The sequence below is a fragment of the Hyla sarda genome, unplaced genomic scaffold (assembly GCF_029499605.1).
Source record: "Hyla sarda isolate aHylSar1 unplaced genomic scaffold, aHylSar1.hap1 scaffold_2234, whole genome shotgun sequence".
In the NCBI taxonomy this organism is placed as follows: Eukaryota; Metazoa; Chordata; class Amphibia; order Anura; family Hylidae; genus Hyla; species Hyla sarda.
This window is the reverse complement of record NW_026608911.1, coordinates 1-24,700: the sequence shown is the minus strand read 5'-3', so window position 1 is coordinate 24,700 and position 24,700 is coordinate 1. Positions and strand designations below refer to the sequence as shown.

At 46.1% G+C, this 24,700-nt stretch overlaps 8 non-coding genes and 1 pseudogene across 8 annotated transcripts; all 9 read left to right on the top strand.

Moving 5' to 3' along the window:
* The first annotated feature begins 850 nt into the window (after positions 1 to 850).
* Positions 851 to 1,041, top strand: LOC130321198 (U2 spliceosomal RNA). Its single transcript, XR_008866963.1, has one exon. It is a non-coding gene; the product is annotated as a U2 spliceosomal RNA (small nuclear RNA).
* Positions 1,042 to 3,131: 2,090 nt separating this feature from the next.
* LOC130321197 (U2 spliceosomal RNA) lies at positions 3,132 to 3,322 on the top strand. The gene has a single exon (XR_008866962.1). It is a non-coding gene; the product is annotated as a U2 spliceosomal RNA (small nuclear RNA).
* Positions 3,323 to 5,413: 2,091 nt separating this feature from the next.
* On the top strand, positions 5,414 to 5,604 carry LOC130321216 (U2 spliceosomal RNA). The gene has a single exon (XR_008866978.1). It is a non-coding gene; the product is annotated as a U2 spliceosomal RNA (small nuclear RNA).
* Positions 5,605 to 7,701: 2,097 nt separating this feature from the next.
* Positions 7,702 to 7,892, top strand: LOC130321215 (U2 spliceosomal RNA). Its single transcript, XR_008866977.1, has one exon. It is a non-coding gene; the product is annotated as a U2 spliceosomal RNA (small nuclear RNA).
* A 2,089-nt stretch (positions 7,893 to 9,981) lies between these two features.
* On the top strand, positions 9,982 to 10,172 carry LOC130321214 (U2 spliceosomal RNA). The gene has a single exon (XR_008866976.1). It is a non-coding gene; the product is annotated as a U2 spliceosomal RNA (small nuclear RNA).
* A 2,102-nt stretch (positions 10,173 to 12,274) lies between these two features.
* LOC130321213 (U2 spliceosomal RNA) lies at positions 12,275 to 12,492 on the top strand (annotated as a pseudogene).
* A 5,389-nt stretch (positions 12,493 to 17,881) lies between these two features.
* On the top strand, positions 17,882 to 18,067 carry LOC130321212 (U2 spliceosomal RNA). The gene has a single exon (XR_008866975.1). It is a non-coding gene; the product is annotated as a U2 spliceosomal RNA (small nuclear RNA).
* A 2,099-nt stretch (positions 18,068 to 20,166) lies between these two features.
* On the top strand, positions 20,167 to 20,357 carry LOC130321208 (U2 spliceosomal RNA). The gene has a single exon (XR_008866972.1). It is a non-coding gene; the product is annotated as a U2 spliceosomal RNA (small nuclear RNA).
* A 2,089-nt stretch (positions 20,358 to 22,446) lies between these two features.
* LOC130321196 (U2 spliceosomal RNA) lies at positions 22,447 to 22,637 on the top strand. Its single transcript, XR_008866961.1, has one exon. It is a non-coding gene; the product is annotated as a U2 spliceosomal RNA (small nuclear RNA).
* Positions 22,638 to 24,700: the final 2,063 nt, after the last annotated feature.

Genomic DNA, 24,700 nt, shown 5'->3' with positions numbered 1-24,700 from the left:
AAACGTATTCTCCGTTGAGATATTGCAGCCGCTGCTGTGTCCAGGCCCAGGAGCCTTAGCACTGTGCTGTGATGTCACTCAATACCACTGACATCACTAGGTGTAAACAACATCTCTCCTTTGCTGTGTATGTGACTATGGAGCTGTTTGGTGATGTCGTCTATTATGGCCTTCATAGAAGCAACAGGAGATTGTTGCATCCATCTAGAACCCTCAGAACTACAGTGCTATGATGTCACTCACTTCCACAGGCCTTGCAGAGTGTAAACAACAACAACCCAGCTTTGTTGTGTATGTAACCATAGGGATTTGTGATGTCACCTAGAACCTTCACAGCAGCGACAGCTTTATGAGGAGCATCAGCACTGCTCTGCCTGAGCAGAACCATCACCGCCATAGGTTGTCAAATAACCCGGATTTAACCCACACAGGTAAGTCCAATGGGGTGCAGGCATGTCCTCTATGCTTACAGCTTCCCGTGGGTGTTGGTTTGATACCGTTTGGGGACAGCCAAGGAGGCATCTGCAGGCAACAAAGGTAGGTGTGTGCTTGTGTGTGTGTTTCCTATGCAGATCCTAAGCCCAGTGTCACATGCAAGTAGGAGGAGTAAGAAGGGTTCCTGGCAAATCCGGGTTATGGATTGCATTTAAAAAGGCCCCGTGGGAGTGCAATGGGCCCCTGTCTTGCTGCTTAGCAATAATGGTATGGGTTTAGGTTCTGCTGTGTGTACTGGTGGTTGACTGCCCCCCAGCCCAGAGTGTGCATGGAAAATTGTCTGGCAGCCTCCCTGACAGCAAGCAGTGATAGTGCCCATGAAGGGCACCTTGTTGGGCCCGCCCCTTTCACGGTTATCGCTTCTCGGCCTTTTGGCTAAGATCAAGTGTAGTATCTGTTCTTATCAGTTTAATATCTGATACGTCCCCTATCTGGGGACCATATATTAAATGGATTTTTGAGAACGGGGGCCGATTTCGAAGCTTGCTTCCGTCGCCCTATGCATTGACCCGATATGGCAGTATCTTCGGGTACAGTGCACCACCCCCTTACAGGGTTAAAAAGAAAGATTCCTACTTTCATTGCTACCTGCTTGCTGGCTAGCCAGCTAGCCAGCCCTGTGGGCCTTGCTGCTGCTGCAGCCAAAAAACAAAAGGTGGTGCTGCTGCTGCTTCTGCTGCTTCTGCTTCTGCTTGTGTCTGGCCGCTGTTGGAGCGTCCAGGCACAGGACTTCTGCTGCTGCTGACTAAATGGCCTCCTTAATTGGATCATTTGAGTAGCCAGCACACCTGTGCAGGTAGGGCATGACATGATAGGCAGCTGCCTTGATAGCGGGTGGGTGCTGAATGTTCCTAATTGACAAAATAAGATTAATGCTTATGAAGAAATATAAAATCTCATCCCTTCCCCAATATCGCGCCACACCCCTACCCCTTAATTCCCTGGTTGAACTTGATGGACATATGTCTTTTTTCGACCGTACTAACTATGTAACTATGTAACATAACATGGGGGGGGGGGGGTCTCCTGGCTGTTCACACAGGTGTGTCATTGCTGTACATTGACCATGCATTGCTTCTGTGGTATTGCAAAGGCAAAGACAAATGCTTCCAGCCATCCATTGCACTAATGGATTGGTCATCAGCTGGCTGTCTATGTCCCGCATCAATATAGACCAAAGTACAGAGGGTTAGGCTATGCTATTGTGCACCTACCTGATGCATCAGAAGGTGCGAGGCCCTTGCTAAATTCTGTGCACAGACTTTGAGATCTATACTTTAGACTGTATCTAAACCTGCTCCAACATGGACTGACATTCTGGCCTACTTTCAGCCGATGCGACTTGTCTGTCGCTGAACAGTCGCTTTTTATGTATTCAGCACCTATGTATAATGTTGTAAAAATGCTCTAGAAGCTAAAGTCGCAGAAATGTCACACATATTTGGCCTGCAACTTTCTGTGCGACAAATTCAGACAGGAAAAATCAGTATAAATCCTTAGAAAATTATCCCCCAGTGTCTCCATCTGCTGGCGGTATTGAATAAGCATTGCTGCACTGATGGGGTATGCATTAGACGAAAAAAAAGAAGAAAAAGAAGAATAATACGCCCAGAAAAGAGGCGAAAAGGAGAAAAACGTAAAAAAACGTGAAAAAAAAGTAAGAGGAAGAGAAGGGAAAAAAAGGTGGAAATGGGTTTAAAAGTGATTTCGGCGGAGAAATATATATATATATATATATATATATATATATATATATATATATACGCGCACACACACACATATATATAAACGTATTCTCCGTTGAGATATTGCAGCCGCTGCTGTGTCCAGGCCCAGGAGCCTTAGCACTGTGCTGTGATGTCACTCAATACCACTGACATCACTAGGTGTAAACAACATCTCTCCTTTGCTGTGTATGTGACTATGGAGCTGTTTGGTGATGTCGTCTATTATGGCCTTCATAGAAGCAACAGGAGATTGTTGCATCCATCTAGAACCCTCAGAACTACAGTGCTATGATGTCACTCACTTCCACAGGCCTTGCAGAGTGTAAACAACAACAACCCAGCTTTGTTGTGTATGTAACCATAGGGATTTGTGATGTCACCTAGAACCTTCACAGCAGCGACAGCTTTATGAGGAGCATCAGCACTGCTCTGCCTGAGCAGAACCATCACCGCCATAGGTTGTCAAATAACCCGGATTTAACCCACACAGGTAAGTCCAATGGGGTGCAGGCATGTCCTCTATGCTTACAGCTTCCCGTGGGTGTTGGTTTGATACCGTTTGGGGACAGCCAAGGAGGCATCTGCAGGCAACAAAGGTAGGTGTGTGCTTGTGTGTGTGTTTCCTATGCAGATCCTAAGCCCAGTGTCACATGCAAGTAGGAGGAGTAAGAAGGGTTCCTGGCAAATCCGGGTTATGGATTGCATTTAAAAAGGCCCCGTGGGAGTGCAATGGGCCCCTGTCTTGCTGCTTAGCAATAATGGTATGGGTTTAGGTTCTGCTGTGTGTACTGGTGGTTGACTGCCCCCCAGCCCAGAGTGTGCATGGAAAATTGTCTGGCAGCCTCCCTGACAGCAAGCAGTGATAGTGCCCATGAAGGGCACCTTGTTGGGCCCGCCCCTTTCACGGTTATCGCTTCTCGGCCTTTTGGCTAAGATCAAGTGTAGTATCTGTTCTTATCAGTTTAATATCTGATACGTCCCCTATCTGGGGACCATATATTAAATGGATTTTTGAGAACGGGGGCCGATTTCGAAGCTTGCTTCCGTCGCCCTATGCATTGACCCGATATGGCAGTATCTTCGGGTACAGTGCACCACCCCCTTACAGGGTTAAAAAGAAAGATTCCTACTTTCATTGCTACCTGCTTGCTGGCTAGCCAGCTAGCCAGCCCTGTGGGCCTTGCTGCTGCTGCAGCCAAAAAACAAAAGGTGGTGCTGCTGCTGCTTCTGCTGCTTCTGCTTCTGCTTGTGTCTGGCCGCTGTTGGAGCGTCCAGGCACAGGACTTCTGCTGCTGCTGACTAAATGGCCTCCTTAATTGGATCATTTGAGTAGCCAGCACACCTGTGCAGGTAGGGCATGACATGATAGGCAGCTGCCTTGATAGCGGGTGGGTGCTGAATGTTCCTAATTGACAAAATAAGATTAATGCTTATGAAGAAATATAAAATCTCATCCCTTCCCCAATATCGCGCCGCACCCCTACCCCTTAATTCCCTGGTTGAACTTGATGGACATATGTCTTTTTTCGACCGTACTAACTATGTAACTATGTAACATAACATGGGGGGGGGGGGGGTCTCCTGGCTGTTCACACAGGTGTGTCATTGCTGTACATTGACCATGCATTGCTTCTGTGGTATTGCAAAGGCAAAGACAAATGCTTCCAGCCATCCATTGCACTAATGGATTGGTCATCAGCTGGCTGTCTATGTCCCGCATCAATATAGACCAAAGTACAGAGGGTTAGGCTATGCTATTGTGCACCTACCTGATGCATCAGAAGGTGCGAGGCCCTTGCTAAATTCTGTGCACAGACTTTGAGATCTATACTTTAGACTGTATCTAAACCTGCTCCAACATGGACTGACATTCTGGCCTACTTTCAGCCGATGCGACTTGTCTGTCGCTGAACAGTCGCTTTTTATGTATTCAGCACCTATGTATAATGTTGTAAAAATGCTCTAGAAGCTAAAGTCGCAGAAATGTCACACATATTTGGCCTGCAACTTTCTGTGCGACAAATTCAGACAGGAAAAATCAGTATAAATCCTTAGAAAATTATCCCCCAGTGTCTCCATCTGCTGGCGGTATTGAATAAGCATTGCTGCACTGATGGGGTATGCATTAGACGAAAAAAAAGAAGAAAAAGAAGAATAATACGCCCAGAAAAGAGGCGAAAAGGAGAAAAACGTAAAAAAACGTGAAAAAAAAGTAAGAGGAAGAGAAGGGAAAAAAAGGTGGAAATGGGTTTAAAAGTGATTTCGGCGGAGAAATATATATATATATATATATATATATATATATATATATATATATACGCGCACACACACACATATATATAAACGTATTCTCCGTTGAGATATTGCAGCCGCTGCTGTGTCCAGGCCCAGGAGCCTTAGCACTGTGCTGTGATGTCACTCAATACCACTGACATCACTAGGTGTAAACAACATCTCTCCTTTGCTGTGTATGTGACTATGGAGCTGTTTGGTGATGTCGTCTATTATGGCCTTCATAGAAGCAACAGGAGATTGTTGCATCCATCTAGAACCCTCAGAACTACAGTGCTATGATGTCACTCACTTCCACAGGCCTTGCAGAGTGTAAACAACAACAACCCAGCTTTGTTGTGTATGTAACCATAGGGATTTGTGATGTCACCTAGAACCTTCACAGCAGCGACAGCTTTATGAGGAGCATCAGCACTGCTCTGCCTGAGCAGAACCATCACCGCCATAGGTTGTCAAATAACCCGGATTTAACCCACACAGGTAAGTCCAATGGGGTGCAGGCATGTCCTCTATGCTTACAGCTTCCCGTGGGTGTTGGTTTGATACCGTTTGGGGACAGCCAAGGAGGCATCTGCAGGCAACAAAGGTAGGTGTGTGCTTGTGTGTGTGTTTCCTATGCAGATCCTAAGCCCAGTGTCACATGCAAGTAGGAGGAGTAAGAAGGGTTCCTGGCAAATCCGGGTTATGGATTGCATTTAAAAAGGCCCCGTGGGAGTGCAATGGGCCCCTGTCTTGCTGCTTAGCAATAATGGTATGGGTTTAGGTTCTGCTGTGTGTACTGGTGGTTGACTGCCCCCCAGCCCAGAGTGTGCATGGAAAATTGTCTGGCAGCCTCCCTGACAGCAAGCAGTGATAGTGCCCATGAAGGGCACCTTGTTGGGCCCGCCCCTTTCACGGTTATCGCTTCTCGGCCTTTTGGCTAAGATCAAGTGTAGTATCTGTTCTTATCAGTTTAATATCTGATACGTCCCCTATCTGGGGACCATATATTAAATGGATTTTTGAGAACGGGGGCCGATTTCGAAGCTTGCTTCCGTCGCCCTATGCATTGACCCGATATGGCAGTATCTTCGGGTACAGTGCACCACCCCCTTACAGGGTTAAAAAGAAAGATTACTACTTTCATTGCTACCTGCTTGCTGGCTAGCCAGCTAGCCAGCCCTGTGGGCCTTGCTGCTGCTGCAGCCAAAAAACAAAAGGTGGTGCTGCTGCTGCTTCTGCTGCTTCTGCTTCTGCTTGTGTCTGGCCGCTGTTGGAGCGTCCAGGCACAGGACTTCTGCTGCTGCTGACTAAATGGCCTCCTTAATTGGATCATTTGAGTAGCCAGCACACCTGTGCAGGTAGGGCATGACATGATAGGCAGCTGCCTTGATAGCGGGTGGGTGCTGAATGTTCCTAATTGACAAAATAAGATTAATGCTTATGAAGAAATATAAAATCTCATCCCTTCCCCAATATCGCGCCACACCCCTACCCCTTAATTCCCTGGTTGAACTTGATGGACATATGTCTTTTTTCGACCGTACTAACTATGTAACTATGTAACATAACATGGGGGGGGGGGGGGGGTCTCCTGGCTGTTCACACAGGTGTGTCATTGCTGTACATTGACCATGCATTGCTTCTGTGGTATTGCAAAGGCAAAGACAAATGCTTCCAGCCATCCATTGCACTAATGGATTGGTCATCAGCTGGCTGTCTATGTCCCGCATCAATATAGACCAAAGTACAGAGGGTTAGGCTATGCTATTGTGCACCTACCTGATGCATCAGAAGGTGCGAGGCCCTTGCTAAATTCTGTGCACAGACTTTGAGATCTATGCTTTAGACTGTATCTAAACCTGCTCCAACATGGACTGACATTCTGGCCTACTTTCAGCCGATGCGACTTGTCTGTCGCTGAACAGTCGCTTTTTATGTATTCAGCACCTATGTATAATGTTGTAAAAATGCTCTAGAAGCTAAAGTCGCAGAAATGTCACACATATTTGGCCTGCAACTTTCTGTGCGACAAATTCAGACAGGAAAAATCAGTATAAATCCTTAGAAAATTATCCCCCAGTGTCTCCATCTGCTGGCGGTATTGAATAAGCATTGCTGCACTGATGGGGTATGCATTAGACGAAAAAAAAGAAGAAAAAGAAGAATAATACGCCCAGAAAAGAGGCGAAAAGGAGAAAAACGTAAAAAAACATGAAAAAAAAGTAAGAGGAAGAGAAGGGAAAAAAAGGTGGAAATGGGTTTAAAAGTGATTTCGGCGGAGAAATATATATATATATATATATATATATATATATATATATATATATATATATGCGCACACACACACATAGATATAAACGTATTCTCCGTTGAGATATTGCAGCCGCTGCTGTGTCCAGGCCCAGGAGCCTTAGCACTGTGCTGTGATGTCACTCAATACCACTGACATCACTAGGTGTAAACAACATCTCTCCTTTGCTGTGTATGTGACTATGGAGCTGTTTGGTGATGTCGTCTATTACGGCCTTCATAGAAGCAACAGGAGATTGTTGCATCCATCTTGAACCCTCAGAACTACAGTGCTATGATGTCACTCACTTCCACAGGCCTTGCAGAGTGTAAACAACAACAACCCAGCTTTGTTGTGTATGTAACCATAGGGATTTGTGATGTCACCTAGAACCTTCACAGCAGCGACAGCTTTATGAGGAGCATCAGCACTGCTCTGCCTGAGCAGAACCATCACCGCCATAGGTTGTCAAATAACCCGGATTTAACCCACACAGGTAAGTCCAATGGGGTGCAGGCATGTCCTCTATGCTTACAGCTTCCCGTGGGTGTTGGTTTGATACCGTTTGGGGACAGCCAAGGAGGCATCTGCAGGCAACAAAGGTAGGTGTGTGCTTGTGTGTGTGTTTCCTATGCAGATCCTAAGCCCAGTGTCACATGCAAGTAGGAGGAGTAAGAAGGGTTCCTGGCAAATCCGGGTTATGGATTGCATTTAAAAAGGCCCCGTGGGAGTGCAATGGGCCCCTGTCTTGCTGCTTAGCAATAATGGTATGGGTTTAGGTTCTGCTGTGTGTACTGGTGGTTGACTGCCCCCCAGCCCAGAGTGTGCATGGAAAATTGTCTGGCAGCCTCCCTGACAGCAAGCAGTGATAGTGCCCATGAAGGGGACCTTGTTGGGCCCGCCCCTTTCACGGTTATCGCTTCTCGGCCTTTTGGCTAAGATCAAGTGTAGTATCTGTTCTTATCAGTTTAATATCTGATACGTCCCCTATCTGGGGACCATATATTAAATGGATTTTTGAGAACGGGGGCCGATTTCGAAGCTTGCTTCCGTCGCCCTATGCATTGACCCGATATGGCAGTATCTTCGGGTACAGTGCACCACCCCCTTACAGGGTTAAAAAGAAAGATTCCTACTTTCATTGCTACCTGCTTGCTGGCTAGCCAGCTAGCCAGCCCTGTGGGCCTTGCTGCTGCTGCAGCCAAAAAACAAAAGGTGGTGCTGCTGCTGCTTCTGCTGCTTCTGCTTCTGCTTGTGTCTGGCCCCTGTTGGAGCGTCCAGGCACAGGACTTCTGCTGCTGCTGACTAAATGGCCTCCTTAATTGGATCATTTGAGTAGCCAGCACACCTGTGCAGGTAGGGCATGACATGATAGGCAGCTGCCTTGATAGCGGGTGGGTGCTGAATGTTCCTAATTGACAAAATAAGATTAATGCTTATGAAGAAATATAAAATCTCATCCCTTCCCCAATATCGCGCCACACCCCTACCCCTTAATTCCCTGGTTGAACTTGATGGACATATGTCTTTTTTCGACCGTACTAACTATGTAACTATGTAACATAACATGGGGGGGGGGGGGGGTCTCCTGGCTGTTCACACAGGTGTGTCATTGCTGTACATTGACCATGCATTGCTTCTGTGGTTATTGCAAAGGCAAAGACAAATGCTTCCAGCCATCCATTGCACTAATGGATTGGTCATCAGCTGGCTGTCTATGTCCCGCATCAATATAGACCAAAGTACAGAGGGTTAGGCTATGCTATTGTGCACCTACCTGATGCATCAGAAGGTGCGAGGCCCTTGCTAAATTCTGTGCACAGACTTTGAGATCTATGCTTTAGACTGTATCTAAACCTGCTCCAACATGGACTGACATTCTGGCCTACTTTCAGCCGATGCGACTTGTCTGTCGCTGAACAGTCGCTTTTTATGTATTCAGCACCTATGTATAATGTTGTAAAAATGCTCTAGAAGCTAAAGTCGCAGAAATGTCACACATATTTGGCCTGCAACTTTCTGTGCGACAAATTCAGACAGGAAAAATCAGTATAAATCCTTAGAAAATTATCCCCCAGTGTCTCCATCTGCTGGCGGTATTGAATAAGCATTGCTGCACTGATGGGGTATGCATTAGACGAAAAAAAAGAAGAAAAAGAAGAATAATACGCCCAGAAAAGAGGCGAAAAGGAGAAAAACGTAAAAAAACGTGAAAAAAAAGTAAGAGGAAGAGAAGGGAAAAAAAGGTGGAAATGGGTTTAAAAGTGATTTCGGCGGAGAAATATATATATATATATATATATATATATATATATATATATATGCGCACACACACACATAGATATAAACGTATTCTCCGTTGAGATATTGCAGCCGCTGCTGTGTCCAGGCCCAGGAGCCTTAGCACTGTGCTGTGATGTCACTCAATACCACTGACATCACTAGGTGTAAACAACATCTCTCCTTTGCTGTGTATGTGACTATGGAGCTGTTTGGTGATGTCGTCTATTACGGCCTTCATAGAAGCAACAGGAGATTGTTGCATCCATCTTGAACCCTCAGAACTACAGTGCTATGATGTCACTCACTTCCACAGGCCTTGCAGAGTGTAAACAACAACAACCCAGCTTTGTTGTGTATGTAACCATAGGGATTTGTGATGTCACCTAGAACCTTCACAGCAGCGACAGCTTTATGAGGAGCATCAGCACTGCTCTGCCTGAGCAGAACCATCACCGCCATAGGTTGTCAAATAACCCGGATTTAACCCACACAGGTAAGTCCAATGGGGTGCAGGCATGTCCTCTATGCTTACAGCTTCCCGTGGGTGTTGGTTTGATACCGTTTGGGGACAGCCAAGGAGGCATCTGCAGGCAACAAAGGTAGGTGTGTGCTTGTGTGTGTGTTTCCTATGCAGATCCTAAGCCCAGTGTCACATGCAAGTAGGAGGAGTAAGAAGGGTTCCTGGCAAATCCGGGTTATGGATTGCATTTAAAAAGGCCCCGTGGGAGTGCAATGGGCCCCTGTCTTGCTGCTTAGCAATAATGGTATGGGTTTAGGTTCTGCTGTGTGTACTGGTGGTTGACTGCCCCCCAGCCCAGAGTGTGCATGGAAAATTGTCTGGCAGCCTCCCTGACAGCAAGCAGTGATAGTGCCCATGAAGGGGACCTTGTTGGGCCCGCCCCTTTCACGGTTATCGCTTCTCGGCCTTTTGGCTAAGATCAAGTGTAGTATCTGTTCTTATCAGTTTAATATCTGATACGTCCCCTATCTGGGGACCATATATTAAATGGATTTTTGAGAACGGGGGCCGATTTCGAAGCTTGCTTCCGTCGCCCTATGCATTGACCCGATATGGCAGTATCTTCGGGTACAGTGCACCACCCCCTTACAGGGTTAAAAAGAAAGATTCCTACTTTCATTGCTACCTGCTTGCTGGCTAGCCAGCTAGCCAGCCCTGTGGGCCTTGCTGCTGCTGCAGCCAAAAAACAAAAGGTGGTGCTGCTGCTGCTTCTGCTGCTTCTGCTTCTGCTTGTGTCTGGCCGCTGTTGGAGCGTCCAGGCACAGGACTTCTGCTGCTGCTGACTAAATGGCCTCCTTAATTGGATCATTTGAGTAGCCAGCACACCTGTGCAGGTAGGGCATGACATGATAGGCAGCTGCCTTGATAGCGGGTGGGTGCTGAATGTTCCTAATTGACAAAATAAGATTAATGCTTATGAAGAAATATAAAATCTCATCCCTTCCCCAATATCGCGCCACACCCCTACCCCTTAATTCCCTGGTTGAACTTGATGGACATATGTCTTTTTTCGACCGTACTAACTATGTAACTATGTAACATAACATGGGGGGGGGGGGGGGTCTCCTGGCTGTTCACACAGGTGTGTCATTGCTGTACATTGACCATGCATTGCTTCTGTGGTATTGCAAAGGCAAAGACAAATGCTTCCAGCCATCCATTGCACTAATGGATTGGTCATCAGCTGGCTGTCTATGTCCCGCATCAATATAGACCAAAGTACAGAGGGTTAGGCTATGCTATTGTGCACCTACCTGATGCATCAGAAGGTGCGAGGCCCTTGCTAAATTCTGTGCACAGACTTTGAGATCTATGCTTTAGACTGTATCTAAACCTGCTCCAACATGGACTGACATTCTGGCCTACTTTCAGCCGATGCGACTTGTCTGTCGCTGAACAGTCGCTTTTTATGTATTCAGCACCTATGTATAATGTTGTAAAAATGCTCTAGAAGCTAAAGTCGCAGAAATGTCACACATATTTGGCCTGCAACTTTCTGTGCGACAAATTCAGACAGGAAAAATCAGTATAAATCCTTAGAAAATTATCCCCCAGTGTCTCCATCTGCTGGCGGTATTGAATAAGCATTGCTGCACTGATGGGGTATGCATTAGACGAAAAAAAAGAAGAAAAAGAAGAATAATACGCCCAGAAAAGAGGCGAAAAGGAGAAAAACGTAAAAAAACGTGAAAAAAAAGTAAGAGGAAGAGAAGGGAAAAAAAGGTGGAAATGGGTTTAAAAGTGATTTCGGCGGAGAAATATATATATATATATATATATATATATATATATATATATATATATATATATATATGCGCACACACACACATAGATATAAACGTATTCTCCGTTGAGATATTGCAGCCGCTGCTGTGTCCAGGCCCAGGAGCCTTAGCACTGTGCTGTGATGTCACTCAATACCACTGACATCACTAGGTGTAAACAACATCTCTCCTTTGCTGTGTATGTGACTATGGAGCTGTTTGGTGATGTCGTCTATTACGGCCTTCATAGAAGCAACAGGAGATTGTTGCATCCATCTTGAACCCTCAGAACTACAGTGCTATGATGTCACTCACTTCCACAGGCCTTGCAGAGTGTAAACAACAACAACCCAGCTTTGTTGTGTATGTAACCATAGGGATTTGTGATGTCACCTAGAACCTTCACAGCAGCGACAGCTTTATGAGGAGCATCAGCACTGCTCTGCCTGAGCAGAACCATCACCGCCATAGGTTGTCAAATAACCCGGATTTAACCCACACAGGTAAGTCCAATGGGGTGCAGGCATGTCCTCTATGCTTACAGCTTCCCGTGGGTGTTGGTTTGATACCGTTTGGGGACAGCCAAGGAGGCATCTGCAGGCAACAAAGGTAGGTGTGTGCTTGTGTGTGTGTTTCCTATGCAGATCCTAAGCCCAGTGTCACATGCAAGTAGGAGGAGTAAGAAGGGTTCCTGGCAAATCCGGGTTATGGATTGCATTTAAAAAGGCCCCGTGGGAGTGCAATGGGCCCCTGTCTTGCTGCTTAGCAATAATGGTATGGGTTTAGGTTCTGCTGTGTGTACTGGTGGTTGACTGCCCCCCAGCCCAGAGTGTGCATGGAAAATTGTCTGGCAGCCTCCCTGACAGCAAGCAGTGATAGTGCCCATGAAGGGGACCTTGTTGGGCCCGCCCCTTTCACGGTTATCGCTTCTCGGCCTTTTGGCTAAGATCAAGTGTAGTATCTGCATTTGGTCTGGTCGGAAGGTGTCTGTGGTACCCCGCTTCTCGGCCTTGGGGGATTGTCTCTCCTTACGGAGGGACTTCACCCCCTTGCTGCTATTGGGGAGCGGGCTTAGTCCACGGACAACGGGTTGCGATCCCCCTGTCTCTGGGACCTTGTGTCTCAGAAGGCATTTTCGGTACGTTGAGCGTTACCTGTAGCTTCGGAAGCACCTAGGGTACCCCCGACCTCTGCCTTGGGTAAGGGTTCCGCTTTTATAGCGGGATTCCGAGCCCCTGCTGCTATTGGGGAAGGGGCTTAGTCCCTGGGTGTGGAAGATGCCGTTCTCCTGGGCTTTCCCCTCTGGGGAAATGTCGATGCGAAATACCATCCGCATAGAGGTGTCGGAGAGCCATCGTCAGTTGAAGAACCTCCGCTTCATTGCGGAGGTGATTCTTCTTGACTACTTCTGCCTCAATAGGGAGGACATCCTGTGTCTAAATGACCAGGAAAGCCGTGGCCTGTATACCGTCACCTTCACGGCCACGGCGTGTTGCGATAACATCTATGCAACCTTGTCTGGTGCGGACCAGAGGGACGATCGACTCGACGGTCTTTCGTTCCAGTTCCTCTATGGTGAGGAACATATACCGTTGGTGGTGGCTATGCACAGCCCTCATGTGACCACGGAGGATATAGCCACTTTTCTTCGGCGATACTGCGAAGAGGTGCGATTCGCAAACAAAATCTTGAACTCCGTGCGGTTCTGGAACGGCAAGAGGAAGTTCTGGGTCAAGCTCCGTAAGGATCCCGGTGGTATTGGGGGTCTTTGCCATCCGCCCCCAAATTTTGCCATCGGGAGAGTTCGGGGCTTCCTGTTCTATCCTCAAATGCCTATGTATTGCCGAAATTGCTTGAGGTTTGGCCACACCCAGGAGACCTGCGGCGCGGAGCGTGTGATTCGCTGCAATAGGTGTGGCCAAGAAGGTCACATAGCCTCAAGATGTAGCCATACGATAAGGTGCAACCTCTGCGGAGAGGAAAATCACGATTTTAATTCCTGTCCCCATAAAGCAAAAACTACGATGGGTGGGTCAAGGCTGGGCCCACCCAAAGAGGGGACAGGACAAAAGACGTCCTTTTTTAAGATGCCCAAACCCCAGATGGCAGGTACTGATGGGTCCAGGCCCAAGACCTCTGGTGCTCCATCGGGGGGCCCACCGGTGGTAGTGCTAGGGGGAGGCCATGGGGATTCCACGAAGCCCGGGCGGGTGATCGAGTTTACTGCCCGGGAAATTGAAAGACGTCGATCGACTTCCTACCTGGCTCAAGAGCCCGCCGAAACTTCTGAAGGGGGCTCACCTGTGGCGGGTGGCAGCCGACGGGCCTCGGTGGGGGCAAAAGTGGACCCAAAATTGCAGCATAAGCCAGGTACTGGCTTGGCCCAGGGTCGCCCTGCTCCGGACGAAGAGGCCCCGGTGAAAGCCCGCCGGAAGGGGAGCCAGGTGGCCAGGTCTGAGCCCGGTCCTGTTACTCCGCCTATACAGGACAGGGCCAAGAAGACAAGTGGCGCCAAACCAGGGTTTGCTGCCCCGCCAGCAGTGGACCCGGTGGGTAAAACTGGCCATCGTCGATCGATGGGGAAGTTGGAGCAACAGTCCTCAGCAACGCTTGCTGGGGAACAAGCGATGAAAACTTCCCAAGGTAGCGGCAAAGGTTCCGGAAAAGAGGCCTCACAGGCCCCTGTGCAGCAGTTCCAGTCGTCAAATGATGAAAGAAGACGCAGATCCATCAGCCGGGGGCCAGAGATTACATCGAGTGAGAGCAACACAGAGGATATGGACAGCAGTGTGACATTTAAAAGACAAAGAGAAGAAGAAGAGGAAGACATTCAAAGGAAAGCGGCGTGCCGTAGTTCGGACGAGAGCGAGCTCAGGGTCGGGGCATCATCGATCTCAAGCTCCGACCCTCAGAACATCAAGGAGCTGATGACCCCGCAGGCGGGGGATGACGGTACGCAGCTTATTATTGACTTTGATTCTCCAAGCACGGACTCTCCATAAACTATGCCTATCCCTGTAAAAATTGCCTCACTCAATGTGAGGTCCTTAAAGAGCCCTGATCGCAGGGCTGCTTTATTTTCTTATCTAGAGACATGTGACTTTGACCTTTGCCTGCTACAAGAATGTGGAATCCCTAGTAAAATGGACTATAAAGACTTAAAAGAAGACTGGAAGCTGGGCCCATCCATATGGTCCGGTGCAAATGACTGTCGTTCTGTGGGTGTTGGGCTGCTCTGCCGAGGCCAGTCCTTTTCTATTCATACAGTAACTGAGATTGTGCCTGGCAGAGCTCTTTTAATTCATCTATATTTTAATGGACTTTTAATTCGTGTTTTAAATGTGTATGCCCCTCCTGATAAACAGGAGCGGGCAGAACTATTTGAAATTTTACCACTGTTTTGTGTTGGGTCTTCCCCCCTGCTGGTGGGAGGTGATTTTAACTGCATACGTGATGGGGAACACCGGCAGGGTGGGGATATTAATCGTAAAGACCGCACTTCTTACCTGCTTAAAAATTTTATTGATGATTTTAATTTGAAAGATTGCTGGAAGGATCTCTTGCCGGAGGACCCAGGCGCCACATGGTCCAATGGAAGAGTGAGCTCCAGAATCGATTTTATTTTTTCCTCTAGAGCTTTTAAACCCCTGAAATGCACGCTCGAGCAGAATATCTTCTCTGATCATAAGCTCCTCTTGGTGGGCCTGGAGCTAGAGGGGGAGCAAAAAGCAAAAAGGGGCCTCTGGAGATTAAACACCACACTCCTAGAGGACCCTGAGATAAAAGAGGAGTTTGTGCGGACCTACCAATGCTGGCAATCACAAAGAAAACCCCACGAGCCTATGCTGCACTGGTGGGAGGGCACCAAATCTAAAATCAGATTTTTTTTTATCAAAGCAGGTAAGAAGAAGGCAAAAATGGAAAAACAGTGGTTTTATGTTCTTAACATGCGTTTAAATGTACTTTTTAAATTGAAAGAAGCTGGTATGGATGTAGAAAATGATATTTTAAACCTTAAAACTGAAATAAAACATGCCATAGAAAAGAAAGGGAAACAAATCATTTTTAACTCACATGTGCAGCACCTGGAGGAGGGCGAGAAATGTTCCCGTTTCTTTTTTAAAAAAGTGATGAATAGGAGGGATATCATCCAAAACCTTGAGGGTGAATCCACTCCAAAAGGCATGTTAGATGCAGTTTTTAACTTCTACCAGCTTCTTTTTAATAAGAAAGATCTTAATCCATCCTTTTTAGAACATGTTCTTAATTCCCTTGATTTTAAGCTAGATGTTTTAGACCAGGAGGTTTTATCCCGTGATCTTAACTTAGATGAACTTTTATTTGTTTTTAAAAGTTTTTCTAGTGGGAAGGCCCCTGGGGAAGATGGTTTACCCATCGAATTTTATTTAGCTTTTTGGGATATTTTAAAGGATGATATGGTTTTATTGTATAAAGAAACTTTTATTGTTAATGAACTTCCCCCTTCCTGGAGGAGGGGGATTGTATCATTACTTTTTAAAAAGGGTGAAAAGGATATGCTAAAAAATTGGCGCCCCATCACACTTTTAAATGTCGATTATAAAGTTTTAGCCAAGTTATTAGCTGTCCGTTTTAAACCTTTTATTCATAAATTAATTCACCCAAATCAGGTTTGTGGGGTACCTGGAAGGTCTATAGCTGAATCCCTAAATATTTTAAGAGATGTTTTATGGTATTTTAAGGATAGAAATCAAACTGTAGCAATTTTATCCTTAGACTTTGAAAAAGCCTTTGATAGGGTCTCCCATGAATACCTGTTTTTAGTTCTTAAAAAGATGGCAGTGCCTGAAACGATTTTAAGCCGAATCATGCTTTTATACCGATCCTGTTTTAGTCAAGTCTCTGTTAATGGCTTTTTAACCAGCGGTGTTCCTCTTTTATCAGGTGTCAAACAGGGCTGCCCCCTGTCCCCACTCCTTTTTATTTGCGCAATCGAACCACTGATGGCCCTCCTCAGAAAAGACCGGGTAGTAAGAGGCGTACCGATACCTGGTGGAGGAGGGACCCATCTAAAGGTGTTGGGGTACATGGATGATGTCACCATACTGTGCCCGGACTCTCCATCCATGAGGGGGGCATTGAGGAACACCAGCTATTTCTGCGAGGTCTCTGGTTTTAAGCTAAACACAGATAAATGTGACTGTTTTTATATTGGCTCCTGGGATTCATCCATCACCCCAGGAGTCACAATGCAACAGGATCAAATTAAAGTTTTAGGTATTGTTTTTAACCAGGTCAATGATGGGAGCCCTAACTGGGATTCAGCTATAGCTAAGATGGAGAAGAAGATTTTAATGTGGAATCTTAGAAACCTTACCATGGAGGGGAAGATTTTAATAATAAAGATGGTTTTACTCCCTATTATGCTATACATTGCCATGGTATTTCCTCCATCTATTTTATACATTAAAAAAGTAACTAGAATTGTTTTTTCTTTTTTATGGGGTTCAAAAATGGAGAAATTAAAGCGTGATTTTATGTACAAAAGTAAAGATAATGGCGGGAAAGATGTTCCTAACCTTTTTACTTTCTTTTACATAAAGTATTTCTGTTTCTGTTTTAAAATTATTAAATCCGATGGCATTTTTAGCTGCTTTTTAAGGTACGCTGCGGGCATGGTTTTTAAAAGATGGTTGCGCATCCCTCTGAACGCTCCGGTGCTTCTGTGTCCCCCAAAACATTATGTGGTGTTGGAAAAGACAGTCAGGCTCCTAGGTCTCCAAGATTTGGAGCCTGACATACTGGGGGACCAGAGAAAGGTATCAAAGGTCCTCAGGCGGAGTGAGGTTACCCTGGCAGTGTCCAATTTCACACAGGCAAGATCCAAAAAGGTATGGCGGAACGTGTACGGGAAGTTTCTGGCGAATGTACACAGGGATCTTGCCTGGGCAATCGTCCACCAGTGCCTCCCTACTCGTGAGTTCCAGCACAGGCGAGGACTGGTGGCGAGAGCCAAGTGCCCGAGAGATGGCTGTGGAGTGGACGAAACGGTGCTGCACATATTTTGGAACTGCCCTTTTGCACGGGAGCTTTGGAGGAAGGTAGGCCCACTTTTGAAGTGGGCCTGCGGCCTAAAAGATTTTAATCACGAATGTGTCTTTTACGGTCTTTTTAACTGCCCCAATTTTAAACAGCAGATGATCTGCTGGATGATTATTAATTGTTTTAAAAATGCCATCTGGAAAGTTAGGAACATCTTACTTTTTAAACATGATTTTATTGATGTTAAAAACTGTATAAAGCTGGCCCTGAGTGAGATGTACATCTATTACCTAAGAGACAAGAAACAGTTGGGGGCCAGCGAGGCAGCATCCATGTGGTGTCTGCCTCTATGGAACGAAATAACAGTATAATCAGTTTTTATGACATTTGTATAATGTTTTATCCTGCCATTTTTATTTTTTCTCCTTTTATTACTGGTTTTATTATTTGTATTTTAAAACTTTTGTGAACCTTTTATTATTTTGCATTTTAAATTTTGTATGGTTTCTTATTTATTCAATAAAATTTTGTTGAAACCTTATCTGTTCTTATCAGTTTAATATCTGATACGTCCCCTATCTGGGGACCATATATTAAATGGATTTTTGAGAACGGGGGCCGATTTCGAAGCTTGCTTCCGTCGCCCTATGCATTGACCCGATATGGCAGTATCTTCGGGTACAGTGCACCACCCCCTTACAGGGTTAAAAAGAAAGATTCCTACTTTCATTGCTACCTGCTTGCTGGCTAGCCAGCTAGCCAGCCCTGTGGGCCTTGCTGCTGCTGCAGCCAAAAAACAAAAGGTGGTGCTGCTGCTGCTTCTGCTGCTTCTGCTTCTGCTTGTGTCTGGCCCCTGTTGGAGCGTCCAGGCACAGGACTTCTGCTGCTGCTGACTAAATGGCCTCCTTAATTGGATCATTTGAGTAGCCAGCACACCTGTGCAGGTAGGGCATGACATGATAGGCAGCTGCCTTGATAGCGGGTGGGTGCTGAATGTTCCTAATTGACAAAATAAGATTAATGCTTATGAAGAAATATAAAATCTCATCCCTTCCCCAATATCGCGCCACACCCCTACCCCTTAATTCCCTGGTTGAACTTGATGGACATATGTCTTTTTTCGACCGTACTAACTATGTAACTATGTAACATAACATGGGGGGGGGGGGGGGGGGTCTCCTGGCTGTTCACACAGGTGTGTCATTGCTGTACATTGACCATGCATTGCTTCTGTGGTATTGCAAAGGCAAAGACAAATGCTTCCAGCCATCCATTGCACTAATGGATTGGTCATCAGCTGGCTGTCTATGTCCCGCATCAATATAGACCAAAGTACAGAGGGTTAGGCTATGCTATTGTGCACCTACCTGATGCATCAGAAGGTGCGAGGCCCTTGCTAAATTCTGTGCACAGACTTTGAGATCTATGCTTTAGACTGTATCTAAACCTGCTCCAACATGGACTGACATTCTGGCCTACTTTCAGCCGATGCGACTTGTCTGTCGCTGAACAGTCGCTTTTTATGTATTCAGCACCTATGTATAATGTTGTAAAAATGCTCTAGAAGCTAAAGTCGCAGAAATGTCACACATATTTGGCCTGCAACTTTCTGTGCGACAAATTCAGACAGGAAAAATCACTATAAATCCTTAGAAAATTATCCCCCAGTGTCTCCATCTGCTGGCGGTATTGAATAAGCATTGCTGCACTGATGGGGTATGCATTAGACGAAAAAAAAGAAGAAAAAGAAGAATAATACGCCCAGAAAAGAGGCGAAAAGGAGAAAAACGTAAAAAAACGTGAAAAAAAAGTAAGAGGAAGAGAAGGGAAAAAAAGGTGGAAATGGGTTTAAAAGTGATTTCGGCGGAGAAATATATATATATATATATATATATATATATATATATATATATATATATATGCGCACACACACACATAGATATAAACGTATTCTCCGTTGAGATATTTCAGCCGCTGCTGTGTCCAGGCCCAGGAGCCTTAGCACTGTGCTGTGATGTCACTCAATACCACTGACATCACTAGGTGTAAACAACATCTCTCCTTTGCTGTGTATGTGACTATGGAGCTGTTTGGTGATGTCGTCTATTACGGCCTTCATAGAAGCAACAGGAGATTGTTGCATCCATCTTGAACCCTCAGAACTACAGTGCTATGATGTCACTCACTTCCACAGGCCTTGCAGAGTGTAAACAACAACAACCCAGCTTTGTTGTGTATGTAACCATAGGGATTTGTGATGTCACCTAGAACCTTCACAGCAGCGACAGCTTTATGAGGAGCATCAGCACTGCTCTGCCTGAGCAGAACCATCACCGCCATAGGTTGTCAAATAACCCGGATTTAACCCACACAGGTAAGTCCAATGGGGTGCAGGCATGTCCTCTATGCTTACAGCTTCCCGTGGGTGTTGGTTTGATACCGTTTGGGGACAGCCAAGGAGGCATCTGCAGGCAACAAAGGTAGGTGTGTGCTTGTGTGTGTGTTTCCTATGCAGATCCTAAGCCCAGTGTCACATGCAAGTAGGAGGAGTAAGAAGGGTTCCTGGCAAATCCGGGTTATGGATTGCATTTAAAAAGGCCCCGTGGGAGTGCAATGGGCCCCTGTCTTGCTGCTTAGCAATAATGGTATGGGTTTAGGTTCTGCTGTGTGTACTGGTGGTTGACTGCCCCCCAGCCCAGAGTGTGCATGGAAAATTGTCTGGCAGCCTCCCTGACAGCAAGCAGTGATAGTGCCCATGAAGGGGACCTTGTTGGGCCCGCCCCTTTCACGGTTATCGCTTCTCGGCCTTTTGGCTAAGATCAAGTGTAGTATCTGTTCTTATCAGTTTAATATCTGATACGTCCCCTATCTGGGGACCATATATTAAATGGATTTTTGAGAACGGGGGCCGATTTCGAAGCTTGCTTCCGTCGCCCTATGCATTGACCCGATATGGCAGTATCTTCGGGTACAGTGCACCACCCCCTTACAGGGTTAAAAAGAAAGATTCCTACTTTCATTGCTACCTGCTTGCTGGCTAGCCAGCTAGCCAGCCCTGTGGGCCTTGCTGCTGCTGCAGCCAAAAAACAAAAGGTGGTGCTGCTGCTGCTTCTGCTGCTTCTGCTTCTGCTTGTGTCTGGCCCCTGTTGGAGCGTCCAGGCACAGGACTTCTGCTGCTGCTGACTAAATCGCCTCCTTAATTGGATCATTTGAGTAGCCAGCACACCTGTGCAGGTAGGGCATGACATGATAGGCAGCTGCCTTGATAGCGGGTGGGTGCTGAATGTTCCTAATTGACAAAATAAGATTAATGCTTATGAAGAAATATAAAATCTCATCCCTTCCCCAATATCGCGCCACACCCCTACCCCTTAATTCCCTGGTTGAACTTGATGGACATATGTCTTTTTTCGACCGTACTAACTATGTAACTATGTAACATAACATGGGGGGGGGGGGGGTCTCCTGGCTGTTCACACAGGTGTGTCATTGCTGTACATTGACCATGCATTGCTTCTGTGGTATTGCAAAGGCAAAGACAAATGCTTCCAGCCATCCATTGCACTAATGGATTGGTCATCAGCTGGCTGTCTATGTCCCGCATCAATATAGACCAAAGTACAGAGGGTTAGGCTATGCTATTGTGCACCTACCTGATGCATCAGAAGGTGCGAGGCCCTTGCTAAATTCTGTGCACAGACTTTGAGATCTATGCTTTAGACTGTATCTAAACCTGCTCCAACATGGACTGACATTCTGGCCTACTTTCAGCCGATGCGACTTGTCTGTCGCTGAACAGTCGCTTTTTATGTATTCAGCACCTATGTATAATGTTGTAAAAATGCTCTAGAAGCTAAAGTCGCAGAAATGTCACACATATTTGGCCTGCAACTTTCTGTGCGACAAATTCAGACAGGAAAAATCAGTATAAATCCTTAGAAAATTATCCCCCAGTGTCTCCATCTGCTGGCGGTATTGAATAAGCATTGCTGCACTGATGGGGTATGCATTAGACGAAAAAAAAGAAGAAAAAGAAGAATAATACGCCCAGAAAAGAGGCGAAAAGGAGAAAAACGTAAAAAAACGTGAAAAAAAAGTAAGAGGAAGAGAAGGGAAAAAAAGGTGGAAATGGGTTTAAAAGTGATTTCGGCGGAGAAATATATATATATATATATATATATATATATATATATATATATACGCGCACACACACACATATATATAAACGTATTCTCCGTTGAGATATTGCAGCCGCTGCTGTGTCCAGGCCCAGGAGCCTTAGCACTGTGCTGTGATGTCACTCAATACCACTGACATCACTAGGTGTAAACAACATCTCTCCTTTGCTGTGTATGTGACTATGGAGCTGTTTGGTGATGTCGTCTATTACGGCCTTCATAGAAGCAACAGGAGATTGTTGCATCCATCTAGAACCCTCAGAACTACAGTGCTATGATGTCACTCACTTCCACAGGCCTTGCAGAGTGTAAACAACAACAACCCAGCTTTGTTGTGTATGTAACCATAGGGATTTGTGATGTCACCTAGAACCTTCACAGCAGCGACAGCTTTATGAGGAGCATCAGCACTGCTCTGCCTGAGCAGAACCATCACCGCCATAGGTTGTCAAATAACCCGGATTTAACCCACACAGGTAAGTCCAATGGGGTGCAGGCATGTCCTCTATGCTTACAGCTTCCCGTGGGTGTTGGTTTGATACCGTTTGGGGACAGCCAAGGAGGCATCTGCAGGCAACAAAGGTAGGTGTGTGCTTGTGTGTGTGTTTCCTATGCAGATCCTAAGCCCAGTGTCACATGCAAGTAGGAGGAGTAAGAAGGGTTCCTGGCAAATCCGGGTTATGGATTGCATTTAAAAAGGCCCCGTGGGAGTGCAATGGGCCCCTGTCTTGCTGCTTAGCAATAATGGTATGGGTTTAGGTTCTGCTGTGTGTACTGGTGGTTGACTGCCCCCCAGCCCAGAGTGTGCATGGAAAATTGTCTGGCAGCCTCCCTGACAGCAAGCAGTGATAGTGCCCATGAAGGGGACCTTGTTGGGCCCGCCCCTTTCACGGTTATCGCTTCTCGGCCTTTTGGCTAAGATCAAGTGTAGTATCTGTTCTTATCAGTTTAATATCTGATACGTCCCCTATCTGGGGACCATATATTAAATGGATTTTTGAGAACGGGGGCCGATTTCGAAGCTTGCTTCCGTCGCCCTATGCATTGACCCGATATGGCAGTATCTTCGGGTACAGTGCACCACCCCCTTACAGGGTTAAAAAGAAAGATTCCTACTTTCATTGCTACCTGCTTGCTGGCTAGCCAGCTAGCCAGCCCTGTGGGCCTTGCTGCTGCTGCAGCCAAAAAACAAAAGGTGGTGCTGCTGCTGCTTCTGCTGCTTCTGCTTCTGCTTGTGTCTGGCCCCTGTTGGAGCGTCCAGGCACAGGACTTCTGCTGCTGCTGACTAAATGGCCTCCTTAATTGGATCATTTGAGTAGCCAGCACACCTGTGCAGGTAGGGCATGACATGATAGGCAGCTGCCTTGATAGCGGGTGGGTGCTGAATGTTCCTAATTGACAAAATAAGATTAATGCTTATGAAGAAATATAAAATCTCATCCCTTCCCCAATATCGCGCCACACCCCTACCCCTTAATTCCCTGGTTGAACTTGATGGACATATGTCTTTTTTCGACCGTACTAACTATGTAACTATGTAACATAACATGGGGGGGGGGGGGGTCTCCTGGCTGTTCACACAGGTGTGTCATTGCTGTACATTGACCATGCATTGCTTCTGTGGTATTGCAAAGGCAAAGACAAATGCTTCCAGCCATCCATTGCACTAATGGATTGGTCATCAGCTGGCTGTCTATGTCCCGCATCAATATAGACCAAAGTACAGAGGGTTAGGCTATGCTATTGTGCACCTACCTGATGCATCAGAAGGTGCGAGGCCCTTGCTAAATTCTGTGCACAGACTTTGAGATCTATGCTTTAGACTGTATCTAAACCTGCTCCAACATGGACTGACATTCTGGCCTACTTTCAGCCGATGCGACTTGTCTGTCGCTGAACAGTCGCTTTTTATGTATTCAGCACCTATGTATAATGTTGTAAAAATGCTCTAGAAGCTAAAGTCGCAGAAATGTCACACATATTTGGCCTGCAACTTTCTGTGCGACAAATTCAGACAGGAAAAATCAGTATAAATCCTTAGAAAATTATCCCCCAGTGTCTCCATCTGCTGGCGGTATTGAATAAGCATTGCTGCACTGATGGGGTATGCATTAGACGAAAAAAAAGAAGAAAAAGAAGAATAATACGCCCAGAAAAGAGGCGAAAAGGAGAAAAACGTAAAAAAACGTGAAAAAAAAGTAAGAGGAAGAGAAGGGAAAAAAAGGTGGAAATGGGTTTAAAAGTGATTTCGGCGGAGAAATATATATATATATATATATATATATATATATATATATATATATATATATGCGCACACACACACATAGATATAAACGTATTCTCCGTTGAGATATTGCAGCCGCTGCTGTGTCCAGGCCCAGGAGCCTTAGCACTGTGCTGTGATGTCACTCAATACCACTGACATCACTAGGTGTAAACAACATCTCTCCTTTGCTGTGTATGTGACTATGGAGCTGTTTGGTGATATCGTCTATTACGGCCTTCATAGAAGCAACAGGAGATTGTTGCATCCATCTTGAACCCTCAGAACTACAGTGCTATGATGTCACTCACTTCCACAGGCCTTGCAGAGTGTAAACAACAACAACCCAGCTTTGTTGTGTATGTAACCATAGGGATTTGTGATGTCACCTAGAACCTTCACAGCAGCGACAGCTTTATGAGGAGCATCAGCACTGCTCTGCCTGAGCAGAACCATCACCGCCATAGGTTGTCAAATAACCCGGATTTAACCCACACAGGTAAGTCCAATGGGGTGCAGGCATGTCCTCTATGCTTACAGCTTCCCGTGGGTGTTGGTTTGATACCGTTTGGGGACAGCCAAGGAGGCATCTGCAGGCAACAAAGGTAGGTGTGTGCTTGTGTGTGTGTTTCCTATGCAGATCCTAAGCCCAGTGTCACATGCAAGTAGGAGGAGTAAGAAGGGTTCCTGGCAAATCCGGGTTATGGATTGCATTTAAAAAGGCCCCGTGGGAGTGCAATGGGCCCCTGTCTTGCTGCTTAGCAATAATGGTATGGGTTTAGGTTCTGCTGTGTGTACTGGTGGTTGACTGCCCCCCAGCCCAGAGTGTGCATGGAAAATTGTCTGGCAGCCTCCCTGACAGCAAGCAGTGATAGTGCCCATGAAG